At 36.3% G+C, this 27410-nt stretch overlaps 1 long non-coding RNA gene across 1 annotated transcript; it reads right to left on the bottom strand.

Moving 5' to 3' along the window:
• On the bottom strand, positions 1 to 25383 carry LOC128680875 (uncharacterized). The gene is made up of 2 exons (XR_008405907.1): positions 25098 to 25383; positions 1 to 568 (listed from the first exon to the last, which is right to left on the bottom strand). It is a non-coding gene; the product is annotated as an uncharacterized LOC128680875 (long non-coding RNA).
• Between the last annotated feature and the right edge of the window lie 2027 nt (positions 25384 to 27410).

Raw genomic sequence — 27410 nt, forward strand, 5'->3', positions numbered from 1 at the left:
TAAGAAAGAATTTGATAGTACATTTTTCAAAGTGAAATTCATTGTACAATGTATTATTTTCGAGAAAAAATGGTATCGCCTTCCTATCGAGGGCTCGCACAGTTCAGTGAGTAAAATAATCGACTTAAACTTTGTCCAAGGCTTCATTCATTTAATTAAGAGAGAGAAGTTTTCGAGCTCGCGTAAACTAATCAGTAAGTCGCGGTTGGCATTTATTTGGATTGGCAAGATGGCGGACTCGATGTACTCCGAAATTTTAAGATTCAACCTCTTCTCGGTTTCTAGTGGCAACCTAAGTAGCAAAATATTTCTGTAAGTACTAAGTAGGTATATTAGATTGAAGTTTTTTTTTTTAACATTTTTGATTTATGATTTCAATGTTGTCAGAGAGATCTTATGTTGCATTCAATGCGTGACAAAAAATGCTCATTAAGAAAACTGTTGCGGAGTTCACTCGCCAGGAGTCAATCATAATCAATAACAAAGCATATCACAATTATGCAAACTTAACGCTTCAAAATTGAATTTCAAGATTCCAGCCGAACATCTCGTAGTTATAAAATAAATTCTGCAAAAATAATAAGAGAGAGAAATTAGTTTCATTTATACGACCTATGTACCAGGCCCTACTTCTGTTATTACAGTACGTAATATTTTACAGATAAACCCATATGACTAATGCTAACTCGCTCAAATAATTTTGTTCGAGATCATAGAAACCAATAACAGTCGGGTTTGAATCTCTATGATTTGCCGCAACATTTTATTGGATGAAATATTTTAGCGCGATGTCAAAACTGTGTCAGCAAAAGTAAACCACAACGCGGTGTGGCCACAACCTTAGAGTTACAAATTCTATAAACTTAAGTTTATCCCGAAAGTTTCAAGTTAAAATTTAAGTTCGGACTGTCCTTGTTGTCCAAAACAACGGAAACTTGCAAACTTTACAAGATTGTTTCATAATAAGCGTGAGATTCATCCATCCACACTTTAAACAACGTAATGGTTGAAGGATTTTACGCTGTTCATGGAATTCGGAGAACCTGAATAGCGCTGTGAACTTTTAGTAAGGGACACATCGAAACATAGATTAATTTTCAAAATTTCTGCGGCGAAATATCAAAATACCAAAAGATCATTAAATATTTAATGTTAGGACACTTGAGAAACACACTGCGTCTGAGAAAGTTAAGTAAAATCAGAAAACGCTTGAGACAGAGTTAAATTCTATAGGACAGAATATACATTATTGCATATACACATAACATACATTTCGTTAACACAACATCCTAATCATGCATTTTAATTATTTTTCTTTCGCTCCTAGGCTGGCTGGTCTGGGAAGCAAGTTACCTATTGTATAACTAATTTACACAGAGTACATCTGTGAGCTGGTACTAGAGCATCTCATGAATATTCCGCGTTCAGATTAATGTCCATTTTCTGTCTACCTAGATTTATTGTGGACGAGCTGAAGGCCCGAGTTACGATTGTGACGTCACTGGACCCAACTTAGGGTCTATTCCCAGTTCTTCACACATTAGAGCCGAACAAGGGCCGTGGCAGCGCTTCGTTGCATAATGCGCCTTTTGCAAGATCTCTTGAAGGCGAAGTGCGGGCTTTTCACTTCTCACTATCGAATCGATTCGAAATGAGACGCAGCGAACCAATCACATTGCGGTATGGTTGTCGTTGTCACAATGGCGACATGTAAATTTTAGCAAAGTCGCACCACGCACACTGGTCGTATAGTGTGCTTTTCGCATAATGTATAATAAATATCGCAAATTGGCCCTTTTCACAAATAGTCCCTTTTCGCAAAATATACTCATGTTTTTTTATCATGGTTTCATTTAATCAATAATAAAACTAATGCTGAATGTTTTCCTGCTAGTAAAAGTAATTACTTTAATTTCAAAAAATACGGAACCACCATCACTGAGGAACAATGAGAAAAACTAAAAACCAGTTGAAAAAAACTTAATTCAGAATCCAACCTAACTAACGTACGTATCCTCATGCATATTCCGTTCTCGGGAGATTTATAGCCCGTTTTCCGTCTGGCTAGATTTACGGGCGCACGGACGGATGGACCCCTGCTTAGGATGGTAGTCCATAGCTGAGCTACGCGAAGTGCAGCGCTAACTCGATCTAACTACTCTACTCTACTCTAGTGTTAACATGCTGCTATCCATTGTTACGTAAGCTAAAGGCTAAGCTGCGTCCAGGAATAAAAATAGTAGAGTAACTTGCATACAAAACAGTGTGGTTCAATGTTCAATTCTAGTATCACATGATTTTAATCCATTTCTTTTAATTCTTCGGCACACTATTCACAATACCTTCTGCCAATCGAGATATAGATCTGCCAAAATAAGTTCACGAAAACGTAAGACATTTTGTAACTTCTGTAACTCAGACGTGAAGCTCATTTGCAAACTATCTCCATGTCTATTAAAAATAATAAAACCTAAATTATTTACAATAATTTAATTTGATATTTCAATTTCAATAATTTGATTTAGTTTTTTTTTTTGTAATTTTACAGCACATTTGTACTTACTTTCCTATTTACTGTCTCTTTCTTTTGTCTGTGTGCATAAATGAAATAAATATAACGGCAGCTATACACCTCATATCTATGTAAAAGTCGCTTCCCAGGTGGGTGCAAGCTTTGCTATTTGTGACTGCGAAGCGTGAGTCGGCCTTAACGGTCCTTGCGGAATCGAAATGTGCCTAATGAGATTCGGAGCTTTAATTAATGTATGTATATGTTACGGCTAAATCCCGAAGTGCGGCTAGACCTGGGTTCAGCCGGCTAGACCTAAGTTCAGCCGGCTAGACCTAAGTTCAGCCGGCTAGACCTAAGTTCAGCCGGCTAGATCTAAGTTCAGCCGGCTAGATCTAAGTTCAGCCGGCTAGACCTAAGTTCAGCCGGCTAGATCTAAGTTCAGCCGGCTAGACCTAAGTTCAGCCGGCTAGATCTAAGTTCAGCCGGCTAGATCTAAGTTCAGCCGGCTAGACCTAAGTTCAGCCGGCTAGACCTAAGTTCAGCCGGCTAGACCTAAGTTCAGCCGGCTAGACCTAAGTTCAGCCGGCTAGATCTAAGTTCAGCCGGCTAGATCTAAGTTCAGCCGGCTAGACCTAAGTTCAGCCGGCTAGATCTAAGTTCAGCCGGCTAGATCTAAGTTCAGCCGGCTAGACCTAAGTTCAGCCGGCTAGACCTAAGTCCAGCCGGTCTCAATGATATTCCTAGGAGTAGCCTGATTATGTTCGGCCAGATCTAGGTTCAGCCTTTATCGTAGACCAAGGTGCAGTCGGTCGCATACGGTTCAATGTAATAAGATTCAATTTAAGTTTAAGTTAATTCGTATACATGCATCCTTATTTAATAATATACTATCTGTATCCCGGGGTTTCGTTCCCATGGGATCTCTCTCTCTCTCTCTCTCATCTGTTTTTCCGGTTCCTTCCTCAGCTGGTGAGCATCGAAGTCCAAGGTCCGTTTTCCCAATGTTTCGTCTCCACTTCGCACGGTCATCGATCTCTAGTTGTCAGACCATTGGCACGCATATCATCCTTGACGACTTCAAGACTTCTTGGGTTTATCCCTTCTGCCTTCTTTTTTACTTTGACCCGGGACTTCGCAGCGTCACAGCCCCGAAAGTAACTAGGAACGAAACAGAGATAGTTCCGAAGATTACGCATACCTACGCGTACACATATTGTCCGTTACTAGTATTCTTCTTCATAGTCTCATATTCCTCATGGCTGAGGGTCGTGGTTATTACGTGGAATGAAACACACACAATAACTTTCTTGGCATTATTAATGGAGTGGTTTACCATTGCCTTCTCCATTTCACACACAAGTTAATAAGAATCGACCAATGTGCAGGTTTCCTCACGATGTTTTCCTTCATAGGACTAGTATTAGGGATGTCAAAATGAAATTTCGCCTCCATTCTAAATGGCTCGACGGCCATACTGGAATAAGTCTCCATGGAATCCCGGGATATTCATGAGGACGTCTACTCAATGCATTATGGGAGATTAATTAGACGATTCATTTAATCTTTTTATAAAGCTTTTATTTTTTTTCCGAAAATAAACTTGATTTTTTGTATACTTTTTGGCCATGTACCTTTAAGTACTTTGTTATACTGTCAGAAAAAAAAAAGTAAAACACTGTGAAACATGTTAGGCCCTTCTGGCATGTTAGGGATCAACACTGTTTAAGTGATTTTCTTTCGGCATTTCTTCTCAGCAGTGACCATTCCGAAACATCAGTAGTTAGTAGCTTTTTGAGAAATTATTATACAATATTAAATTTTAAGTGTGAAATCGTGCCTGTGAAGGCCTAATTTCAGTTACAAATGATTTGATTTAAGATAGAAGAGTATTAAAGTACCTATTTCAATGTGTGTGTTTTTATCCATCCATCTCGGAGTAACTCAGCGAATCCATAATATGCAGTAACTCTTACTGCATCTATATCTTTTAACCCCAGACGACAGAAAGAAGGGAATTATAAGTTTAACGTGCCTGTGTATCTGTCTGTCCATGGCATCGTATCAGTCAAACGGTTGAACCGATTTTAATCTAGTTTTTTTTTTATTTGAACGTGAATTTAATCGTGTTCTTAGCTGTACTGTGCTGTGATTGGAAAATGTGCGTTCAGTTGTTGTGCGTGTATCTCATCGAAGCATGAGTTATTTCCTTTAATTTATAATTTAGTTTTTATTACGAGTCTATATATAGCGTATTATATAAGGTTACAAATTTAAATAGAAAATCTAATAGGCTTTTCGGTCAGTGGTTCAATCCCTCTCATAAGATAGAATTCTCCGTCTCAGACCGTCAAATGTAATCCTTGTCCGTCCGTCCGTACACACATATTACTGGACGGAAGGCGGATGCTATAAATTCGAGCACGAATATGCATGGAGATAGGAATATATATTCCGGTACATATCACACTGTACACTGTAGAATATTACGCTACTAGGTATGTAAGGATGTATGTACATATACTATGTACATTAGGCTAGGTGATAATTGTTTTAGCTGATACGTGATTCGCGAACAAAAGACAGACAGACATAAATAAAAAACAAATCGTTTTGGCTTCTATTCGTCCCATATCCCATAAAAAGATGAGTATTTTTTTTAATATCTCCTATGTACAGACATAGCTCACTTACCGCCTTATTAATAGACATTTAATTCTCTGAATAGGCTTGGAGTAATTTTTCTTTCTTTAGTCCCTCTCTCTCTTTTCAGCATTTAACATTGATAGAACGAGACAATGCGAAGAACAATTCCGAGGCTAATCGGAGAATAATGTTTTTATTAATAATGGGGTTACAGTTTTATCATCATATCGAGTGTTATTGCTAACACTGGTGTCAAATTTTATTACATCATCAATTAATTTAAGAACTTTGTTCTTGTCGGTGGAGCATTTTTCATCTAATTCTGTCCTCAGCCATCGATTTCATCTCCCTACACGACACGAGCTCCGCCTTCTCTTATTTTATTTAAGTTGCCTAAATTACAGTTTTATTATCTACATAGATTAGATTTTTGTCTAAACCAGTTTTATCATCAAGTAATAATCGAAACAAACTTTACCGACAAGAAATTATTATAAGAACCCTATTTTTTGTTTATTTCCTGGTTCCCCAACCCAAACACCTGACGAGCGACCAGTCCTCCAATTATGACATAATTTCACCCATTTCCCCGAAAAGGAACCCTAAAACAACTATTTGATCTTTTAAAACTTATTTGGTAATGTACAAAGCGTTACACATACATCTAGTCGGAAAGCTTGCAATTAATCGTCCATATAAAATATTCATGAGGGCCTACATTTATTCAGACCACATGTCAGGACGAAATCTCCTTTTCATCCCTTTTAATGGCAATTTGTGTAATAAAATTAAAGCAAAATTAAGTAAATAAATAATATTTATTTATTTATTTACTTTACATATATTTATATTAGTACAAATCACACAGATGAGCTAGCCCCAAAGTAAGTTCGAGACTTGTGTTATGGGATACTAACTCAACGATACTATATTTTATAACAAATACATATATAGACAAACTTCAAAGATTCGGGTCAATCAGAAGTAGGAGCTAATATTTTTTGTAATAACTTCGCGACTAGTTTTAGCCCGCGGCTCTTTGAGTGTCAGCTCTGTAGAAAGGAAAAAGTAAATCATCATGTGTATATAATAGTGTTCCATATTCAGAAATATAACGAAGTATGGTATTTCTATGCTGAGAATAGCTTGTATAATCAAAATAAAGGTATTTTTTTTTGTAATAAAGCTAAGGCAAAAATAGTATTTTTGTATAGTCCTATTAATATTATCAATGCGAAAGTTTGGTGACAATGTATGTATGTTACTTTTGCATAATCTACTGGACACATTGTTATGAAATGGTACACGGGTAGAATATAACCTAGAATAACATATAGGGTACTTTTTATCCCGAAATTCCAAAGGAGGGGCGCAGCCAATATTTTATATATCACGAAACGAATACAAATTTTGTTTATCTTTATGAGAAATGTATAATTAGTTTCGAATAGTCTAGTCGACGTATACCCAATTTCATTTAGGGCTGTGACGCCACGAAGCCTAAGAAACTAAACTGAACATTTTGGAGATTTGGCATGAATGATATTATCATTCAATGATATTATCATTCATGCCAAATCTCCAAAATGTTCAGTTTAGTTTCTTAGGATCACGTCATATGCTATTCCAGGGCGGAACCACAAAAGTTGTTCGTGGACTGTATTAATAATTAAGTTATAACCGGAACCGGTCCATCCAGATGCATGGATACAGAAGCTACATGACAGATGGTAACCGACAGTCCCTAACCAAAAAGGCAAAGAGTCCACTGTGTCCGATTCTGTCCGGTTGGACACATTGAAACTGTTGGGTTCGGATGAGATTTTGCGTCGTTAAACGTCACTTATAGAGAGAATTAAAGTTCCTTTTAAGTATGATAGATCACTGATCGATCAAGCGCTGATCATTTTTCATTTAATTACGTTGTCGAATTATTACGTTCTTGCAAAAACTCGTGCTAACCCCACTGGACTGAGGCTTTAAACATATTTTTCTATTGTCAATGATTTATACAAACTTTTATTGTATATGTAAGTTCGAATGGAATCTTGTAACTCAGTTTTGAAGCAGATATCTTCAACCGATTGAGCTGGATTTTGTATACACGTTTAGTTTGAATGTAAATACATTATTATGATATGCATAACTGGTTGGTGCACCCAGAAACAGCTACCGAAGAGGGAACTCCTCTACGGTTTACTGCACGGAAATATTTTTTTTAACATTGAATATAAAAGATCTCTCTGACGATACTTGTGTTAAAAATCACATTTATGTAAAAAAAATAGATTGCACTCCGGGTCCGGCAGTGCCGGCAGAAAGTATTTGGTTACCTTCCATTAATTGGTTACCGGGAGTTTTTCCAGTAACCAATATGAGTGACAAAGACTGTTTCAAATCTGTAACAGACTATATTCGTCCGGATCTTTGCCCATAACAACGTAACCTCTTTATAGTGGAGCTGCAGCTCGTGCCACATGTCACCCTGTCATTTATCCCAGAAATCCCGAGTCTCCGGGAATAAACCCAGGGATACACACACGAGAACCACGGATTAAAAATAAAAAGTGTATTATGGCCAGTACTTTATGAAAATACTTAAGTGGGTGAACGGGTGAATGAATCCTTTATTGTACTAGTAATGATACAGAAGATATAATCGTTATCAATAGTACCTACGTATTGATTGTCTTCTCAATCATCATCATCTAGTGGAGTAACGATTTCAACTTTTACCCAACTTCTTACTTCTCTCGAGGACGATTTTCCGCAGTTAGGCTTCTTGTCTGGGCCCTTTCTGTGTGCGGAGTCTGAGCCGCTGATCATTCCACTGATTCCGCTGATCGCCACTCCAGCTCCATTAGGAAGCGGAACTTTTACCCAAATTCTTTTAGCTTTTAAAAAATATATTTCCAGACTTCCTTCTTATCGAATATGTTCTTCACTATTATTCTTTTATTAAAGTAATCAAAAAGCATCAGACATTACTTTTACGACCCGCATCTAGCGATAACTACACGCATACACACTAGTGAACTAAATTGTCAACCAGTGTGCAAGATTCAGGTTCATGTATGAATGTGTTTACATTAATAAATTACAATTCAATTAGAAAAATCTGTCGTACTTGGGTGATAATCTTTTACACTGAAACTTGGTTTAAACATAGAAATAGGAGCTTTACCAGTCAGTCCATATTTTTATTATTTTTCAACAGGTTCTTGGGTGACGTCCAACCAAATTGAATACCGTGATTTACATACTTATTTCAGCACTCAAATCGCACCTCATTTCATCTCACGATGAACTGAGATTGGTCCATTTTCATAAAATTGTATTTGAATGATGAATTTAAAAGCAGATCAAAGTAAATCGAAGTTGTTATAAAAACTCATAAACTTTCTATTTCTAGCAACGGAAAAGAATTTTTTTTAATCAAAATAAAATCATTTATTCAGAAATTAGGCCTTCACAGGCAAATATAGGCTGTTTTTGATATAATGAACTTTCCTGCCTCAACTCTAAACAAAATTGTTAGCATAACACCAGTAGTACCCAAAAAGGCAGATGAACCTGTTGCAGATATCAAAGTTTGCAATATATGCCTCTGTGTGGAACTACCTGACATGTCAGGAATACCACAGCCTCTCTGCCAAAATATCCTATGTGGTATATACTTTCATAGAAATTGTTTATTTTAGTGGTTGGTGGCTTCTTCTGGTGGTCGAGCTCCAGCATTTGGTGTGGTTACTGGTAGCTGCCCGAGTTGTCTTCATTCTATCTCCTGTAGTGAAAAATAAAACTTTCTAAAGTTTTATCTTTTTTTATATTTATATTATTTTGTGAATTTGTTTTCAACTATTTCAATATCTCATGAACATGGGCCATGAAACCGGCCATACATCTTGGAGTGGTATGTCTACTTAATAGGGCCCTTTCTTCGGCTTCGCTCGGGTAAAACCGTAATAAAAAAGTATGTTACTCCTGAAGGTTTTGTCTACAAATGTGCCAAATTTCATCAAAATCGGCCTAGTAGTTTTCGAGATTAATTACCGACAAAAATACAAGTCTTCTCCTTAGCGTCATGGCGCAAAATGTCCTTTTCTCACAATGTCCTTTCTCATGTGTTTTTCTCGAAATGTCCTTTTAAAAAAAAACTATTTTAGTCTGTCGCTTATCTAAATTATCATCAAAAACACAGGCAAGTTATTTATTAAGTTTAAGAATGTTATAAATTAATGAATAATGAATTTATAAAATTTTATACAAATAAATAAAATTAAAATAAATAAATAAAATATTAATAAATAGGCAAATATATAAATATTAATAAGTCCTTCTCCATACTTCAAATCACATATGAAAAAATTCAAGACGATTCAACACGATTGGTTGAATAGATAGAACGTAAAGAGGTAACAAACAAACTTAAGTTCGCATTTATAATATTTCAAACCTCTTCACGCTCTATCTACTCAACCAATCTTTTTAAAAAAGTTAGTTCTTAAATAAATTTACGAAATGAAACACTGGATTGTCAAGAACAAAGTTCTTAAATTACAAGAGCAGGTTAACAAATCGTCCTCAAAGCAATACGGAGAGCAGTCTTAAGAAAATATCCATCATTCGGCAACCCGTAATCCGGTTAACAGCATACGTGCCAGTGAATTTATAACCGGTAACCACTGAATATATATCTAGGGGAAAGGGCGTGTCACGGATATATGTCTTATGGAAACGGCATGAAAACTTGTACGGTTTTAGTCCAGTTTATTTGTGGTTTATTTGTTTATAATAACTGTATTGTACGAAAATAATACGTAAATTGAAATTAATACAACAAAGATTAAAACGACGAAGGACTTAGCACAATACTCTGTGCTAAGTCCTTCGTTGTACATGTATACACTTATATATATATATACTTCGTTCATGTAAGGATCTCTTTCAAATTGTGTAGTGGCGTTCAGCCTCTATAGACTTAACTGACTCTGACTTAATGACCTTTTATAGTAAAATCCTGACAATGACAGACTAAAGAAAAAAGGGGCCTGTCGACTGGGACTGAGTGCTGGACGAGACTCGGACCAAGACGTCGACGCGACTAAGAGATAAATAAAAAGTGAGTGACGCCCCTTCAAATGGCGATAGATTTATACAGTAGAGGACTCTGTGTTCATTTTATTTTTTCAAATATAATTATAATTTTAACACGAATATTTATTCGATACGGATGAAGGATACTAGAGATAGTAGAGGTACTGTGGTAAAAGACCTAATGCCACAAACAGCGCTCGTGTCACACTCATAATTCTGCAGGCGTCTATAGACTGCAGTGACCAATTACAGTCAGGTGGGATACATACCGTATTTCCCTGCTTGGTAGAAAGTTTAAAAATATATATTTTTAGGCGCGCCGCAATAAACTTCCCTTGCCTCTTTCTTTCTTCTTCTAAAATTCTTTATCTTCGCATATCCTTTTCTGTTTGTGACGACGCGAACGATGCCCGGGGTAAGCGTAAAAAATTAATAAACCTGAAAATTTAAAGATTCAGAACCAGCCGCTAGCCTGACGTCAACCCTGTTTGCCTATCAACTAATAGGCAACAATGTCATTCCCAAGGAGGCGCACTGACAGCAAGGCTGTCCCTTAGTCATCTCGTACGTCATCCACGAGAGGATATGTATAATAAATACAAACACACACACACAAGTAATAGTAACCTGTGATAGTAAGTATATGGCACTTCCATTATCATCATTACATCCGTGTAAGAACATCCTTATGCAATATATCCCGGATCCCGGAACAAGCCGGATACGTCACGGGTCACGATAACGTGTCACAGACGAACAAAACAGTCAACGGCCAACAGTAAATGAAACTACCCCTTCGCACTCCACTGCGCGTCGCGCGATAATGAAGCCGAGCATGTAATGTAGGTGCGTGTGTTACGTTTTTCAACACACTTTCAACATACAGTCTACGAGTCTGTATGTAATTTGACTCGCTCGAAAATTCAAGTAAATTCCTTATGATCTATTTGTTATATATTGTGTACAATAACTTATTAATAAATAAGGATGATAAACGTGCCAATGGTCTGACAACCGGGATAGCCGATGACCTTGCCAAGTGGCGACGAATATGTAGAAAAGCGGACCCTGGGCTCCGACGCTCAACGGCTGAGGAAGAAACTGAGACAACGCTCGTATTAAAGAGAGAGATAATTCATAAATAAATAAAATGAGCGTCAGTTCCTGACATGTGTATTTCCACGAAAATACACCTTTTTTATGTTTTCACGAATTCACTGAGCTTTTGATGTTTACTGAGGTTTGAGTCCACTGAGGCAGAAACATTTGAATAATAAATAGCAGTTAATATAACGTTTCATTAATTTTGACAAAATTTGATTGGATGATTAGGGCGTCCATCGAAAGGTGGTCGAAAGGTGCCAAGTTTAAATTATTTTTGCGCTTCAATGTTGTTGAAGCGGTGGTGGTCAAGTGGTTAAGAGCGTCCGCCTGTGACCGAAAGGTCCAAGGTTCGAATCCAATTCTTGCCACATGAGTTTTTATTTCAATCTGACTCATATATTATTATATACATACCTAACCACCACTTGCTTTCGGTGAAGGAAAACATCGTGAGGAAACCTTGTACACTGGTTGGCAGTTTAGTTCGCTAGTGTGTATGTGACTACTCGTCACTAGACGCGGCCGTAAAAGTCATGTCAGATGGCTTTAGGTGACATTAATAAAATCACACAGGAAATGAAAAAAAAATGTCATCACTATAAACACAATAATTAAGGTAGCTGACGAAAAAACATAGCCTTTATCGCTAAGAAATTACTCTAACGTGACGTCACGTTAGAGTATCATTTAGTGGAGCATTTGGACGAGTACAATAATGTGTGATTTTATTTTTGACGATCTTTGAAAAAAATACAGTACTTAATGTTGGTTGTTGTTCTAAAAGAAAATTTTCGGCTACGAAGTCTGTCATATGTGTGTCCCAATTAATATAAAAATAAAATACATTTCATACAGCAGTCTTTGGAATTAAACAAGATCCTAACACTTAACATCTAGTAAACAAATAAACTCAAATTAAAACCATAATTTATCTAGTAAGGAAGAATATAAAACAATATAGTCTGCGAAACTCGTACTTCCACAATTTCTGCCAAAAATATGACGGTACAATCTTATGTTACACATCTCCTAAACAATTGTACCCTTTAATAGACTAATAAAGTCACAAGTCGCTGAACTTAGGAACTTTGTATGTGGATGACAGATAACAAGAGATATTTTTTTAAATAATCATTTAGTTAATAAGATAGTTGCCAGTGTTATAAATGTATTCACAGAATGAAACACGATAATCAAATGTCACTTTAATGAATCAATCTTATTTGTGTTAACATTTAGTTTTTTTTTTGTTCTCAAGTATATTTGGATTCCAACATTTATAATACCCAATTTTATTGTTATTAACTATTAATTAGGTATTTAGGTCAAGGTCCAAACATTCATTAAGAAATTAAATCTTCACAAGTAAAGTAAGTTTTCAGATCGTATTCTCAGTTAAATAATATTTCTCAATCGAATTAGAATTCATTCTGAACTTTATTGAAATTAGTTATATCTTTTCACTTCCACAATCAACTTATCTTGCTCAGATAAGTTTGGAACTCATTTTGGTACAAGAAGGTTTGTTTTGACTCTGATTTATACTTTCTCGGAAATTCATTTGAATTGTTATGTACAGTCAACAGCACATGAACCTCCCCTAATTCATCGCAAACTCGTCCCTATTACCGCGGTATAAAGATACATAAAGGATAACTTAACACGCGGTCGACTGTACCTAACGTTTTGAAAATATTAATGACATGAAAAAATTACATGAAATCACTTGGCCCGGGATTCGTCCTGGGTCTTGGATGTTTGTCTATATATGTATTTGTTATAAAATATAATATCGTTGAGTTAGTATCCCATAACACAAGTCTCGAACTTACTTTGGGGCTAGCTCAATCTATGTGATTTGTCCTAATATATTTATATTTATTTATTTATTTATTTATTTTATATTTATTGTCACGTGTTGTCTTCATTACGTGAATCGATTCCGCCAGTTCTACCCCAAAATATGATCACTTCATATCCTCCCCCATATGTAGTCAGAGGTGACTAAGGGACACGTTGCCATAGCAGCTGATACGTGGCAATAGCATTCCCAAGGCGGGTTGACGTCAAACGTTCGATTTGGAAAATCACCGCCGAAACTTCTATGGTGTGTTTTTACGCTGATCATGGACTTCACGGCGTAACAGCCCCAAAAGCAACAATGAACACGAAAATGAGTGAGGAAGATGTGCAGCCCAATACATCTGTGCATATATAATGATAGTCAACTTGACAGACTTTCAACGTATTCCAGAATTAAAACACTCCAATATATTGCATCTTATTTATGCACCGGTTCATACATAACACGGCTCCTTTGAAACGGAACGTCGCATGCATCTAATGGACGGCATCAAAGCGTGTATTTAGTGCTAAAAGCGTGGAATGGAACGTGTCTGTGAATTTTGAAGGACCGTACGTAGAATATGCACGATTTCATGTGTTCTATTCCTGGGATTCTTTTATTTATTTCTGATTGATATTTTAAATTAGAACTTTGAAATAGCTTTTCCGATTTTGCGTGAATGGTCTTTCTTTCTTTTCGAGTGTGTTGATTTTTATTAAAGGCATCTGACATGACTTTTACGACTATCTATATACACCCTAATAATCTAAATAGTCAACCAATTCAACAACACTTACGCTACACTACAACAAGAAACAGCATTTGTGCTGTGTAGTTCCGCCCTAAAATATAACCAATCCATCCATATCCTCCCGTGGATGTTGTACGAGGCTACTAAGAGACACAAACCTTGACTGCTGACAGATAACAATCGCATTCGCAAGGAGGGTTAGCATCAGAAACGTGGCCGAATTTTTACACTGATCTGACGCAGCATAAAAAAATTACATCAACAATTTTAAATCATTTCCTTGAAAAATCCTTTAAAATAATGTTTTTCTTCGTTCAATAGTCTATAGATTGTATAGTACCGTCAGCACTCCAGTCCCATTTAGCGAGAGTAAACAACGGAGAACACCTGCCCTGGCCTTCATTACGTTAAAACTCGGAAAAATAGGACTCCAAGAGCCTGGACTGCTAAATATTGATATTACAGATCGATAACTTACTTAGAACAAAAGATGTTAGTCTCTATGTACCTTATGCGCCTTTAAAGTAAAAGTCAAAAATATTGCAAAAGTGTGTATATGTACATGTACATACATACAAGAATAGTAAATATAAGTAAGAGTTTCAACAGATTGCCCTTTCACGCATGCAATATTTTTCAATAACAAAGTTATCAATTTATTATATTTTGAAAGGTTATACGTTAGATATCAGTAACCTAATCATGTAAATGGTAAAAAAATGTAAATCATGACAAACTATATATGTATGTAGCAATTTGAAAAATGATAAATAATTTAAAATTCGACGTGAAAAGTGCTTGTGAATATGTCTTATTTCTGAATAAATGTTATTAAATAGAAAATACTGTTTTCGTCTATTATTCGAAAGAAAATTTTACTTATTTGGAACCGCACGCAAACGAAGTTGCAGACAAAGCTATTTCCTAATTATATTCTGTGAGTTTGACTCAAGTGACACTTCTACGCCTTCTTTAGTTTATACCCCAGCGGAGACAGTTCAATTAAGACGAACGCATTACACTAAAATGTTTCGCGTCTAGATAGAGTTGTTTTGCTTTGCAATATATTTTATTTTGTGTACGATCAACACTCCACTAAGACTACATAAAATGCAGTAAAAATATAAGAAAATAAACAGCGCCTACTACTCGAAGTTTACCCAGGTGATATTACACGGAAACATAAAATGGAAGATGCCGGCGCTAAACCAGTTCGTTTTTCATGTAATTTTTTCTGCATTGCACTATATGATTGGATAAACCACCCAGGAGAGATTTAAGATTATTTGATGTGATATTGAATTTCATTTGATGCCAGCTTCAAGCTATGCGCGAACAGTTCGCCAAACTTCGCGGATTCAGTATAAATTGCTGAATAGGGAGTATTACTGCACATTTATCCCGCCAGAGTACAGCACTGTATATTAGGTAACAAAAGCTTTGCCGCCTTTTGCTATGTCGATTAAAACGTTTATTTTAGAGTAAATTAACCTTTCATTATGTAAGCATTCGTTTGTGAAAATATACAACAATTTAGCATATTCTGGTGTCGATATATTGGGAAAAATCGTTTTCCATCAGATAAAAAAAACTTCAAAAACTATGGGATATATATACGCCTCACGCTGTAAAATTTTCGAGCCAGTCGAAAAAAAGCTCGAACACTTCACACGTGAAGACTTATTAAATAAAATATGGACTTCATACAGGTAAGATCTTTAGTCAAAATCAAGTTTATATCAGTTTATGACCACAGTTGACCAAATAATGTAGAATATAACCTAAAATAGTGTTATTATTTTCAGGATAATCCACTCAATCCTTCCTTTTCCCTTTAAACTCGCACCACGATTGCGTAGAAGGTATTTTTGGTCGTAAATCTGCAACAAAATTAGCGCTTTTTGCCTCCATTGGCAATGTTTGTGTACCTTAGTTGTACCAGTAGCGCCATCTGCGCTGAGCTTTGTATAAAATGCCCTATTGGTAGCTATTTACATATTTCTTTTATCTATAGTATTTACCTACCGTAATGTATGTACGTATGAATGCTTTTAAATAAATAAAATAAAATAAATATAAATATAAATACCTGTGATCTGTCCCATCGATTAGTGTCTTTCTCAATCTTGACATTGGCAAAATCATCGCTTGGCTGTAGCCATAAAATTAAAAAAATAAATTAAGTGAACTATTTCGATGATTCCATTAGGCTGAATTCATAGCGTATTATACTGCTATTTTAAATGGACATAATTTTACGGCTAACTAATTAGTTATATATCTATATAAACATGAATGAAACTGCGTTATCCGCTTCCAGCGCAAACCAGAAGTAAACTATTCTAAGGTTTAATTAAAAAATATCGAATGAGTTTGTCGAGGACAAACTTGCGTCCGCAAGATTTTTGTTTTTGTTCGCAATCTAGTGAATGGTTCTGGAAAAGCTGGTAGCCCTGGATCTAGGGGGAGTGGGGAGGTTGCAGGAGGGTAGTCGCCTGTAGGTAGCTTGGGTATTAAATAAAATGTATAAATTGATAACATAACGAATCACGATAATCATTTATGTCACTATAATTGACCAATTTTATTTTAAAGATATAATAGAAACTAGTTTTTGCCCGCGGCTTCGCCCGCGTGAATTTCTCTGCGCAAGCGGAATAGATACGATTTACATACAATTTTACATTAAAGGAACTTTGGGGGGGTTGACTTTTGAAAAAAAATCCTATGTTTGAACTACATGCGCATACCAAATTTCATCAAATTTAACACATTAATTTAATTTGAAAGCGAACAGACATACAGACTTTCGAATTTGAAATATTAGTATAGAGTATGGAAGTATGGATAAGAAAAGATTTTGTATTTTTAATTCTCATTATATACTAAAAAGTATAGTTGCAACGCGTTTTCTTGTCTTTGACTTTTAAAAATGTGACGTCACTCTTCTCCTTACCGTGATACCGTGAAGACTTAACCGAAACTTGTAAGTATCTAAGTTGTTACTATAAGTAGTACCTGTTACCGACAACAAAGGACGCCGAAGACCGTACGAAGTGGAGGGGAAAAAATAGAAAAAGGGCCCTGGGACCGGGAAAACAATGATATGAGAGAGAGAGAAACATGATTCGATCTGCACCTGCCTTTACGATAACTTTTAATATACAAATTCCGAATTAGTCTGAAGTATTCGTCAGCTAGGGGTTTCCATTTGACAGCGTAAACTCTGCAGCGCGTACTTTAATATCGGCCGGATAATATTTACGCTGGGAAAATGTTGCCACATGGAAAAAAAATTTTGCCCTTCTCGTAAATTATTCCGCACCGCTAGTGTTTCGAATGCGCACTTTAAAATAGGCCTGATTTTACGTAATATGAAGTCTGCTTGCCGATTTTAGATTTTCAATGTGAATTATTTTTATTTATTTTTTACAATATTAATAATTAAAGCTCCACAGTATAAATGGAAACTTAAAATAAAACAACATTTGTTCATAGCCAGAGAGGTTGATCGCGATAAATATATACTTAGTTATATATTGCAAACGATCCACAAAAATGTATGGGTGTACAACATGTTACTACGGCACAACACGGCTGAACCCAGAAGTGACCTGGGATTAGTCCCAGTGCGTACGTTCAGCTAAGCCTTTAAGGTTAAGCTTTTATCATTTCGACTAGACCTTGGCCGGTCTTCGTTGGCTACACCTAGGTGAATAGTGCTTATCTCCGGCTAGATCTAAGTGCAACTGCAACTGGTGCAACTGGTCACAGATGGTGAAGTGAAGATTCAAGATTAGGTTGTTTGTGTACATTCATTTTTTAGACATGGGTTAGTGCATTACAATTCACTTCTCACCATCGAATCTATTCGAAGTGAGACTCAGCGAACCAATCACATTGCGCAGTGTGGTTGTCGTTGCGTAACAATGGCTGATAATTAAGTCGTTATTAGCGCACATTAGGGATCAGCAGGCCTACCATCAACTTTTACGGAACGTTTCAAATGCAGCGCAGTTCAATTTAGGAACTAAAAACAGATCACACTCATACTAAAAATCAACTAGATGGTACGAATTTGCGATGCAGATAAGTTTGTCCTGATCTGGATCACATTAAGATACGATGGTAAGCCACCAGGTATAGCGACTTGATCACATTAAAAGACGATGGTAAGCCCCCAGGTATAGCGACTTGATCACATTAAGAGACGATGGTAAGCCCCCAGGTATAGCGACTTGATCACATTAAGAGACGATGGTAAGCCTCCAGGTATAGCGACTTGATCACATTCAGAGACGATGGTAAGCCTCCAGGTATAGCGACTTGATCACATTAAGAGACGATGGTAAGCCCCCAGGTATAGCGTAGTTTCAACCCCATAACAACATGCATTATGTTAACGTATCTTAATAATAACTCACGTTCAGCCCTTCGACAAACACCACTGAACTATCAGCAAAGCAGAATCGCGATACAGAATACACAAAGCGATAGCAAACATTGATCGGTGTCTGGCTGGACTCGAGTATTTCGCTGGGTAAATCTTTTGTCTCGATTATTCAATGGGCCGTGAGTTAAATAATAAGGATGATCATTCACTGGAAGGGACATCGGTTAGTGATATACAACAATCAAACCGAATATATGATGAGCTTCGTGGCGGTGTGGTTACCACGCCACGCATCTGAAGGTCCTAGGTTTGATTCCCAGAATGGGCAATTATTTGTACTTCTGATCACAGATATTTGCCACGGTTCCGGGTGTTGTGTCTGTTTTTGTGATTGTTTCCATCGAACCCACACACATATCTTTTATGAACGATCTAATAGATTTTGGAAGATTCTATTTACTCTTTTGTGAGCTATCCAATGATTATACAAAAATATTTCTCTAAAAAACTCATGCCACAGTTTACGACGTAAATACACTATAACTCTTCGTGAGCCATGTTGCGTACAAAATCACGGTTGTCCTTCTATAAATTCTCGACAGAAACAAAAGATTGACGGTAGGTAAAGTTCAAGAGACCCTGTAAACTTTTAATGATGGCGGAGTTGTCAGACTAATTCAACAGCAGTTTTAAGATTATTACATTCTGTGTTCGCATAACCTTAAAGTTTGTTGTCAACTAGGAGTTGGGTTTTCGTTATTTCAAGAACAAAATCACATCAAGCAAGATATGCCGATTTTGTTGTAAGGTTTTTAATAGGTGCTAGAAAGGGAGTTATAAGTTTAACGTGTCTGTGTATCTGTATGTCTGTTCGTGGTATTAGTAGCAAAACGGTTAAACAAATTTAGTTTTACTTTTTTTTTTCATTTGAAGAATTTAATTAAGATTTTTCTTAGCTATATTTGCAAAATTTGTGTTCAGCCGTTTGGAAACTGTCAGTTCTATTCTATTCTAAATATATTTCATTAGCTCAATATTCAAAATGGCCCAACAACAATCAGCACACTAGCGCCACCACATTTTTATCAATTTCTTTTATTTATTAGAGAAATCTTTAAAAGTAATTTGTACAAATTATGCTACACTACATAAATGATTTTATTAGAAAGTATTATAGTTTTCTATTTAGAACATTACGGGGGCAGGCAAAAGGCAACCTTTTTGACAAATAACAGTTCTTAATTAGCAATTTAAATTTAAATTGGTGCACATCTTATGTTAACAGATGTAGTCATCTAGATTTTGCAGTATCTTCGGTCTACCTGCAGTGCGGGGTAGCTGCACGAAACAAAAAGATGAAACTCTCGATAATAGACAAACAGATGAACAGACACCTTTTATTCTAATGAAGAAAATAATAACGATTATTTTTTATGTAAATATTTTTAATATTTGTTTAGTTTTACAGCATAATAATAATTTCTTTTTTTTTTTGTTAATCTATGGTCAAAGAATACCTACAACCATAGATAAAACAACGTCGTTGCCTATGACATTCTCCAGCTCTACAGCTCAAACCAAAAACCAAAAATCACCTCAATTCGTTACTCCGTTTTGACGAGAAAGACGATCAAATGAACATAGTTCCACATTTACAATATTAGTAGCTCGTAATATCACTTTTGGATCAAATCTGGGAAGTCCAATGTACAATGGGACTTTTTAGGAAATGCTTCAAAAAATATCTTCTGGAGCGACTAAATTAAGGTTAGACTGAACTTCGTCGCATGAAAATGGTTGCAAGTCAAGTACTTAGTAAACATAGTTACTAACGCAGTGGTTACGATCTGTGTGCACTTTTTGAATATACCTATTTTAATAACAATGGATAAATATTATAGAAATTTTACTAATATTTGATAGTATTTTTAGCAACATTTATGTACTTACCTAACATGTAAGTATGTTTAGTCGAGCGTATCCGCGTGCTATTGGGCTAAAACTGAAAACCAGTGTACCGCCTCACAGGCTCCCACGCTGAGGTTTAACCTTTTTTCACATACAGGAGGATTTGACCTCCTGAATGTTAGATATAAGCTCGTGTAAACCTGGTGTAATATGTATGTATTTATTTCTGTTATGTTTGTTTTAACTTTGTGTAAACAATTGTCAAATTTGTCGCCTGCATGTATGCAGTACCAGTAAATAAACGTTTTAACTATCTATCTACTAGACCAGTAATAGTTTCTCAAGATCCAACATTGATCGTAATTTATGTGGCAATTCACAAGAGAGTATATACTAACTAAACAAAGCGATCTTGTGCAAGCGGAATCTCAGAACTCAAGGAATTTGCATTATATCACGGAGATATAATAAGCGAGTTGTAACGTTCAAAACAGAATCAATATTGTTTTTAAACAAACCAATTTACATTGTAATGAAACTGCAAATTAGGAAGCGGTGGCGGTGTAATGGTTAAGACGCCCGCCTGGGAACGAGGTCCCAGGGTCGAATCCTACTCGTACCACATGAGTTTGTATGCCAATATGACTCAGGTATAGTAGTTTTCATTGACCACCACTTGGTTCCGGTGAAGGAAAACATTATTATTAACTTATGTATGAAATGGAGAAGGCAATGGCAATTAAACCACTCCATTAATAATGCCAAGAAAGTTGTTGTGTGTGTTTAATTCCACATAATGACCACGACCCTCAGCCATGAGGAATACGACTATGAAGAGAAACTGCAATGTAATAACCTGGAATAACACAAGGTACTTTTTATCCCGACACTACCACGGGAGCGGGGCACAGCTAGAGTGTCATAGATGGGTTTCTTGTAAAGTTGGGCAAACTACAAGCAGTATCCATTCGAGCCGGTTTATTGAGATTCATGACCCAGATCTTCGGCGTCCCAGCGCGAGTTTAGAATACAGGAATACTAGAACAGTATAGATATCGGGACAGCAAACAAAGTAGTTGATTGCGAGCAGCGGAGTCTTCTCTGGTGAGATTTAGTAACAATCAGTATAGCTATGAGATTATGTTTCAAACTGCACCGTTTCTCGCAGAAACCCGGGTTAACACAATTTAGTAACAGTACCTATACGAGTATTGTATGTATGGTACTGTTGCACACAACATTTACATAAGTACAATATATAAGTTTAAATTTGAATTTATTTAAAAAGCAGCCCAAGAATTTATTAATTGATATACGTTAAATGATTTTTTTAATGATACACTTAGATAAAATCATAAATTGTTGTAATTTTAGGAATTAGTATAAAATTACCTATTACTAATCTGTTGTTATTTTGTTGTTAGTTAATGCATAGCCTGGTTCTAATTATTGATTTTTGCATAGGACCCATAGTCGGTAAAACGGCTTAGTTTTTTCTTTTAACATCAAATTTGTATTAGGTACTATGACTTTTGCAAATAAATTTGGTCACGCTCGTAGTACATTCAATTGGCCGACAAAGGAGTAACATAAAACTGAGCCGATAAAAAGATGGCCGGTACGTGACCCGCGACCTCAAAGGGAACAACTTACTTTATAACATTTCTGATATTTTTTATAGGTAAGCACATTTTTATTTTCAGAGTAGCTTTTGGCTTTGGCTTCGCTCGCGTCAATTTTCCACTGGAAAAATATTTCTTTCCGGGTTAAAAGCTACCCTATGTCCTGCGTACTTCAAACTACATGTATGCACAATTTCAAGAAGTTTGAGTAGATAAAGTGTGAAGAAGTAACAAAACAAGTTACTTTCGTATTTATAATATTAGTTAGGATAAAACTATTGTTTTAAATTAAACGGAGTATATGTTCTTATGAGCATACATGATAAATATTTTATTTTACTTTATATTCAGATTCAGATTTTCACATGGAATTAGTAGGTAATACGTTGTACGGAGTACCTATCTACTAATTGTACCTAGGTACTCAGTTGTACTGCGCGCCGCTAACGTTTAGACAAAATGGCGTACCTAGGTACTTTGCATTTTTCTGTGCAGGTTAAAGTTAACGTCAAATTTGACTGATGTAACCCACTCTTAATCTATTCCTTTTTCCACTAAGATAATTATCACTTCATATTGAAAACATCACATGAAATATTCTACAAAAAAATCTACACTGAGTATAAAAATCTGCAACAAAACCAAAAGAGGTGTTTCTTTTCACTCAATGTTTCCACAATTTTCAACCTTACCCGTTTAGCATAAGAGTTTCCATTTTAAAGGAGATGTTTGATAAATAAGGCCCCATTGAAAACGGAAAAGGGTCCGGAAAGGTTCTAGAAAACCGAAACACCACTTATTCGCATCTTAAGTGACATCAGTTTGTGAGGAGGCAAAAGATTTCGAAGCTCCGACGCTCGAGATGCGGTTTCTACGAACCCTGAATATATTTGTACAAGAGTAATGGATTTGAAACGCTTTCTAGAATAGGTTATGCCAGCTCCACACTGTCGCAGAACTCGGACATAAGCCGACGCGAATGCGTGAACATTGCGTAGTTAGTATGAGTGTTTTTATTTACCGCAATGCAAAACCAGCAATGTATACCGCCAAAGTTTGACAAAATATTTGACGACGGTGTGGAGCCGGCATTAGAATATTCTCAAATTATTATGTAGAATTTTTTTTAAGAGGAACTTATGTATTATTATAAATTTTTATTTATGACTAGCTGCAGCTCGCTGTGTTACCCGCGTTATTGTAAAGAAAAAAACTAGTTAATATTAGTTTTTAGTCTACTTTGTAATGCGTCTGAAAGACTTTTCGACCAAATACGCGAATCGCGTACCTACTTTTGGGATAAAAACTACCCTATGTGTTAATCCAAGGTACCAGTTACACTTAATAGGTGATGTGATGATGGTCAACCTGTTCCGGTCACGGCGACAACTTCAATGAATGCAATGTTGAATTGACTGGTGTGTTGCGTGTACTGGGAAAAGTTTTCATAGATTTATTGAAGATAGAAAAGACGATCAAGAATCATATTTGCGACCAACTTCTCTGTATTTAAAAGTGAAATTTTTATCTATTTCTCTGCTACATATTTTAAAACAAAGTCCCCCGCAGCCGCATCTGTCTGTCTGTCTGTTAGCGATAAACTCGGAAAGTACTGGACGAATTTTCAAACAGTTTTCAACAACGGGGAGAGAGTTCCCTGAAGAAGGTTTGGGGGTATAATTTATTATATTTTACTTGAGCGAAGCTAGGGCGGGCCGCTAGTATAATAAAATCGAATCCCATCATAACTGAAGGAAATGGAAGGCAAAAGATTGTCGAAAGATAAAAGTTCATTTCATTTGGTTACCCGTTATTTTCAGTTCGTTGGTTCCGAAACGTACGGCCAAAGGTTTTACGGGTAGTAAATATACTTTGAATTCGTATATAAGTACAGTCCACTTCAAGCTACCCAAATTCATCGCAAACTCGCCGCTTACCATAGGGGTTCATGCAGGGTAGCTTGATGTGCTGTTGACTGTACATATTATATAGATAATTACTTAACAAGCAATTTGAAATATGGCACAAAGGTGAAAGCATAGGTTTTTTATTACGGTTTTACTCCTGTACGGACATGATTTCTTTCTCACGTGTAATAAGATATAACCGATAAAACCTTGTCCAAAACTATTTTTTTGTCAAAATTTTGAATTTTCTCAAGAAACTTTTAGCTAATTTAATATTAAAACCGTTCTATACTTCAACGAACGAAAATCTTGACACGGTACATTAAACTGCATCGAATTGCAGCAATATAAAACTTTACGTGATCTTGAAACGGAACCGTTTCAGTTTTATTGAGGAAATCATTCGAAATGAAACGGGCATTACAGAGGCTTTCGACCAAATGACCTTTTAGACGATTAACTGCTTTTAGGCTGCGCACGGACATCAAGATAGCATACGAAATATTCGTTTTTTTAATACATTCGAAAATATAAATTTTACGATAAGGATAAATATTTATTTGGTACATTTACAAAACACGTTACGATAGGTTTTTCCATTTAGTAGTCTACAAATGATCTGTACTTCCCAATATAACGAAATGGATCAAGTAAACTCTTTTTAATTTGACCTCTTTCAGTTGTATTTAATTTTTATTTGGAAAAAAAAACAGAAAGTTTCTGAAATATCGAAAAATTACACTTGTCACGAGTTGTTGCCATCAAGTAAAATCAGATACATTTTTCACACAGAATTGATTAAATATAATCTGATTGAAAACATTCATTAGATACAGATACTATACTATAGCACGTCTATATCCTTTACGGGGCAGACAGAGCCAGAAGTTGACACAGAAAAATCTCGAAAATGTATGGCGGGGTTTGTTGGTGGAATTGATAGTAACACGCGAAGCGGTAGTGGTGTAATGGTTATGACGCCCGCCTGTGGATCGAAAGGTCCCAGGTTCGAATCCTACTCGTGCCACATGAGTTTGTATACAAATTTGACTCATGTATAGTAGTTTTCATCGTCCACCACTTGCTTCCTGGTGAAGGAAAACATCGTGAGGAAACCTGCACATTGGTTCATACTTATTAACTTGTGTGTGAAATTGAGAAGGCAATGGGAAACCACTCCATTAATAATGCCAAGAAAGTTGTTGTGTTTCATTCCACGTAATAACCACGACCCTCAGCCATGAGGAATACGACTATGAAGAAGAAGTGACAGGTTGCTAGGCTAGCTCAGAGAAGATTCGGAAATGTACATACCTTTCCTGTGATTGACTTTTACAATCTGCGCGGGAGGAGAAGCAGCTGGCGCGTTCTATGGTTTTCTTTCGCTCGCAGACTAGCATGAATGATAACACTTTTTAGCGTTTTTTGTAACCCGACTCGCTTGCGGGATGCCTTAGGCTTGAAGAGTCTCCGAAGATATAACTTTAATGATGAACATTATATTAGATTCCCTTCTCGTAAATTTTCATCTTTTGTGTAACTAAACTCGACTTCGTTACTTTACAGTACTTTAAATTAATTAATTTCATTTCAACTGTCATTTGGTAAACAAATAAATGTCAGAAACATTTTTTACTTATTTTTGACACAAGCCTTTATTATTGTCAGAGAGATCTGATTTCATGGAATTAGTAGAAACTTGTACGAAGTACTTACTAAATCCGTGTCTTATTTATCTAGTACTTATTCATTTTATATAGAAAATTTTGATTCTAACTTATTCAAGAAAATTAATATTTTGTCTAACTTTATAATAGTTGACTTGCATTCGTGTGGCGTGTGGTCCCGCCCTAGAATAGGACCACTCCATATCCTCCCGTGGATGTCGTACGAGGCGACTAAGGGGCACAAAGTCTTCGCTACTGATAAGCAATAATATTATTCCCAAGGAGAGTTAACGTAAGGCAGGCGGACGGTTGTAAAATAATAGCATTAATCTTAAAAATTGTAAGGTTTATTTTTAGGCTGGTCTTCGCGGCGTCATAGCCCCGAAGGCGGCGGGAACACGCGAAGATGAGAGACTGAGTTAACTTGGACTTATACAGGCTTTTTAACAGCTTATTTATAACTAAGTACTTCTTATATAAAATAACTTGATGTCTGTCCCACGGGCTTCGCGGGGAGTTTGGTACTTTTAGGCGCAAGACACATGCGCAAAAGACACTTGCGCGCAATCACTTGCGCGAAAAAAAAATTGCGCACAAAGAAACTTGCGCGCAAGAAAGGTGCGCGACAGCACTTGCGCGCTAGAAACTTGCACGCAAGAACTTGGGCGAAAGAACTTGCGCGATAGAACTTACGCGAAAGAAACGTGCGCTCAAGAACTTGCGCGTAACGCAACGCAACGCCTTTTATTAGCGCAAGTGTCCTGATACGCTTCGCGGGTAATAGTGGCCTATGTAGTGACCGTTTCATATATCTCTGTGCCAAATTTCATCAAAATCGGCCCAGTACTTTTTGAGTTTATTAATTACAAACAAATAAACTAAAACACAAATCTTTTCTCTTTATAATATTAGTGATTGACTAATACTTTGGTACAGGTTCCGATCAAAAATCCACAAATATATAATATACCTTGCAAATTTAAAACTTAAACAGCAAAACAACGATTACATTTACAACTCGTACAAAACAGAGCGTTTACTCAAGAAACTAAAAAAATAATTTTAAAATCTTCGCTGAGAAGACGAGTTTTCTCAAATAATGACGTCTAGAAATTACACCATTATTATGCTCGAACGGAGACAGGATCTGCAACGTAGCTTGTTACAGTGGCGACACACGTTTGTATATTACGCATTAAAAAATATAGTGACAAATTACACACAGATTGAGTTTGCCCCACGAAGTATATAACTAAGTATACAGTATATATACCAATATATACCGTGGTTTGCTTCAAAGTAAGTTCCAGACTTGTGTTATGATATACTAACTCAACGATACTATATTCTATAACATATTACATTATATAGATAAACATCAAAGAAATGAAAAAGTTCATTTTCTATGTTGACCTGACCGGGGATCGAACCCGGGACCTGCAGTGTAGCGGTCCAGCAAGACGACCATTAGGTCTTGTCAGTGGTCTTCATCCTTCTGTTTTTCACATCCATTATAATAATTTATGAATTGGTTTTTGAAAAAAATATCCTAGCCTACATTTGAACGGGGTTCTTTAAATTTCATCAAAACCGGTGCAGCGGTTTAGCCGTGAAAGCGTGACAGACAGACTTGCACATTAATAATATTAAGTATGAATGTAGCACGAAGCGCGCCCGTAATTCGCCAAGCTAACTCACTTAGGTATTTACTTTAAAATAGTTGAAGCTGCAGCCGACGAAGTTTGGCGACTAATATGTATTGCACAAGTTTTGTTCGCAGAACTTTCTGGTTAATCTTTATTGCAAGGGAGTTAATTAAAAATGGAGGCAACTCGCGTATTTTATTAAATTACAATCGACAGCTAATCAAGCTACCGGAAGCCATTGCAAACCGCCTGATATTATAGCCGTATAGAGATAACACGTCACACTTATTGCTGGTTTAAACTAGGTTTAAACT

Source organism: Plodia interpunctella, chromosome 25 (assembly GCF_027563975.2).
Source record: "Plodia interpunctella isolate USDA-ARS_2022_Savannah chromosome 25, ilPloInte3.2, whole genome shotgun sequence".
Classification (NCBI taxonomy): Eukaryota; Metazoa; Arthropoda; class Insecta; order Lepidoptera; family Pyralidae; genus Plodia; species Plodia interpunctella.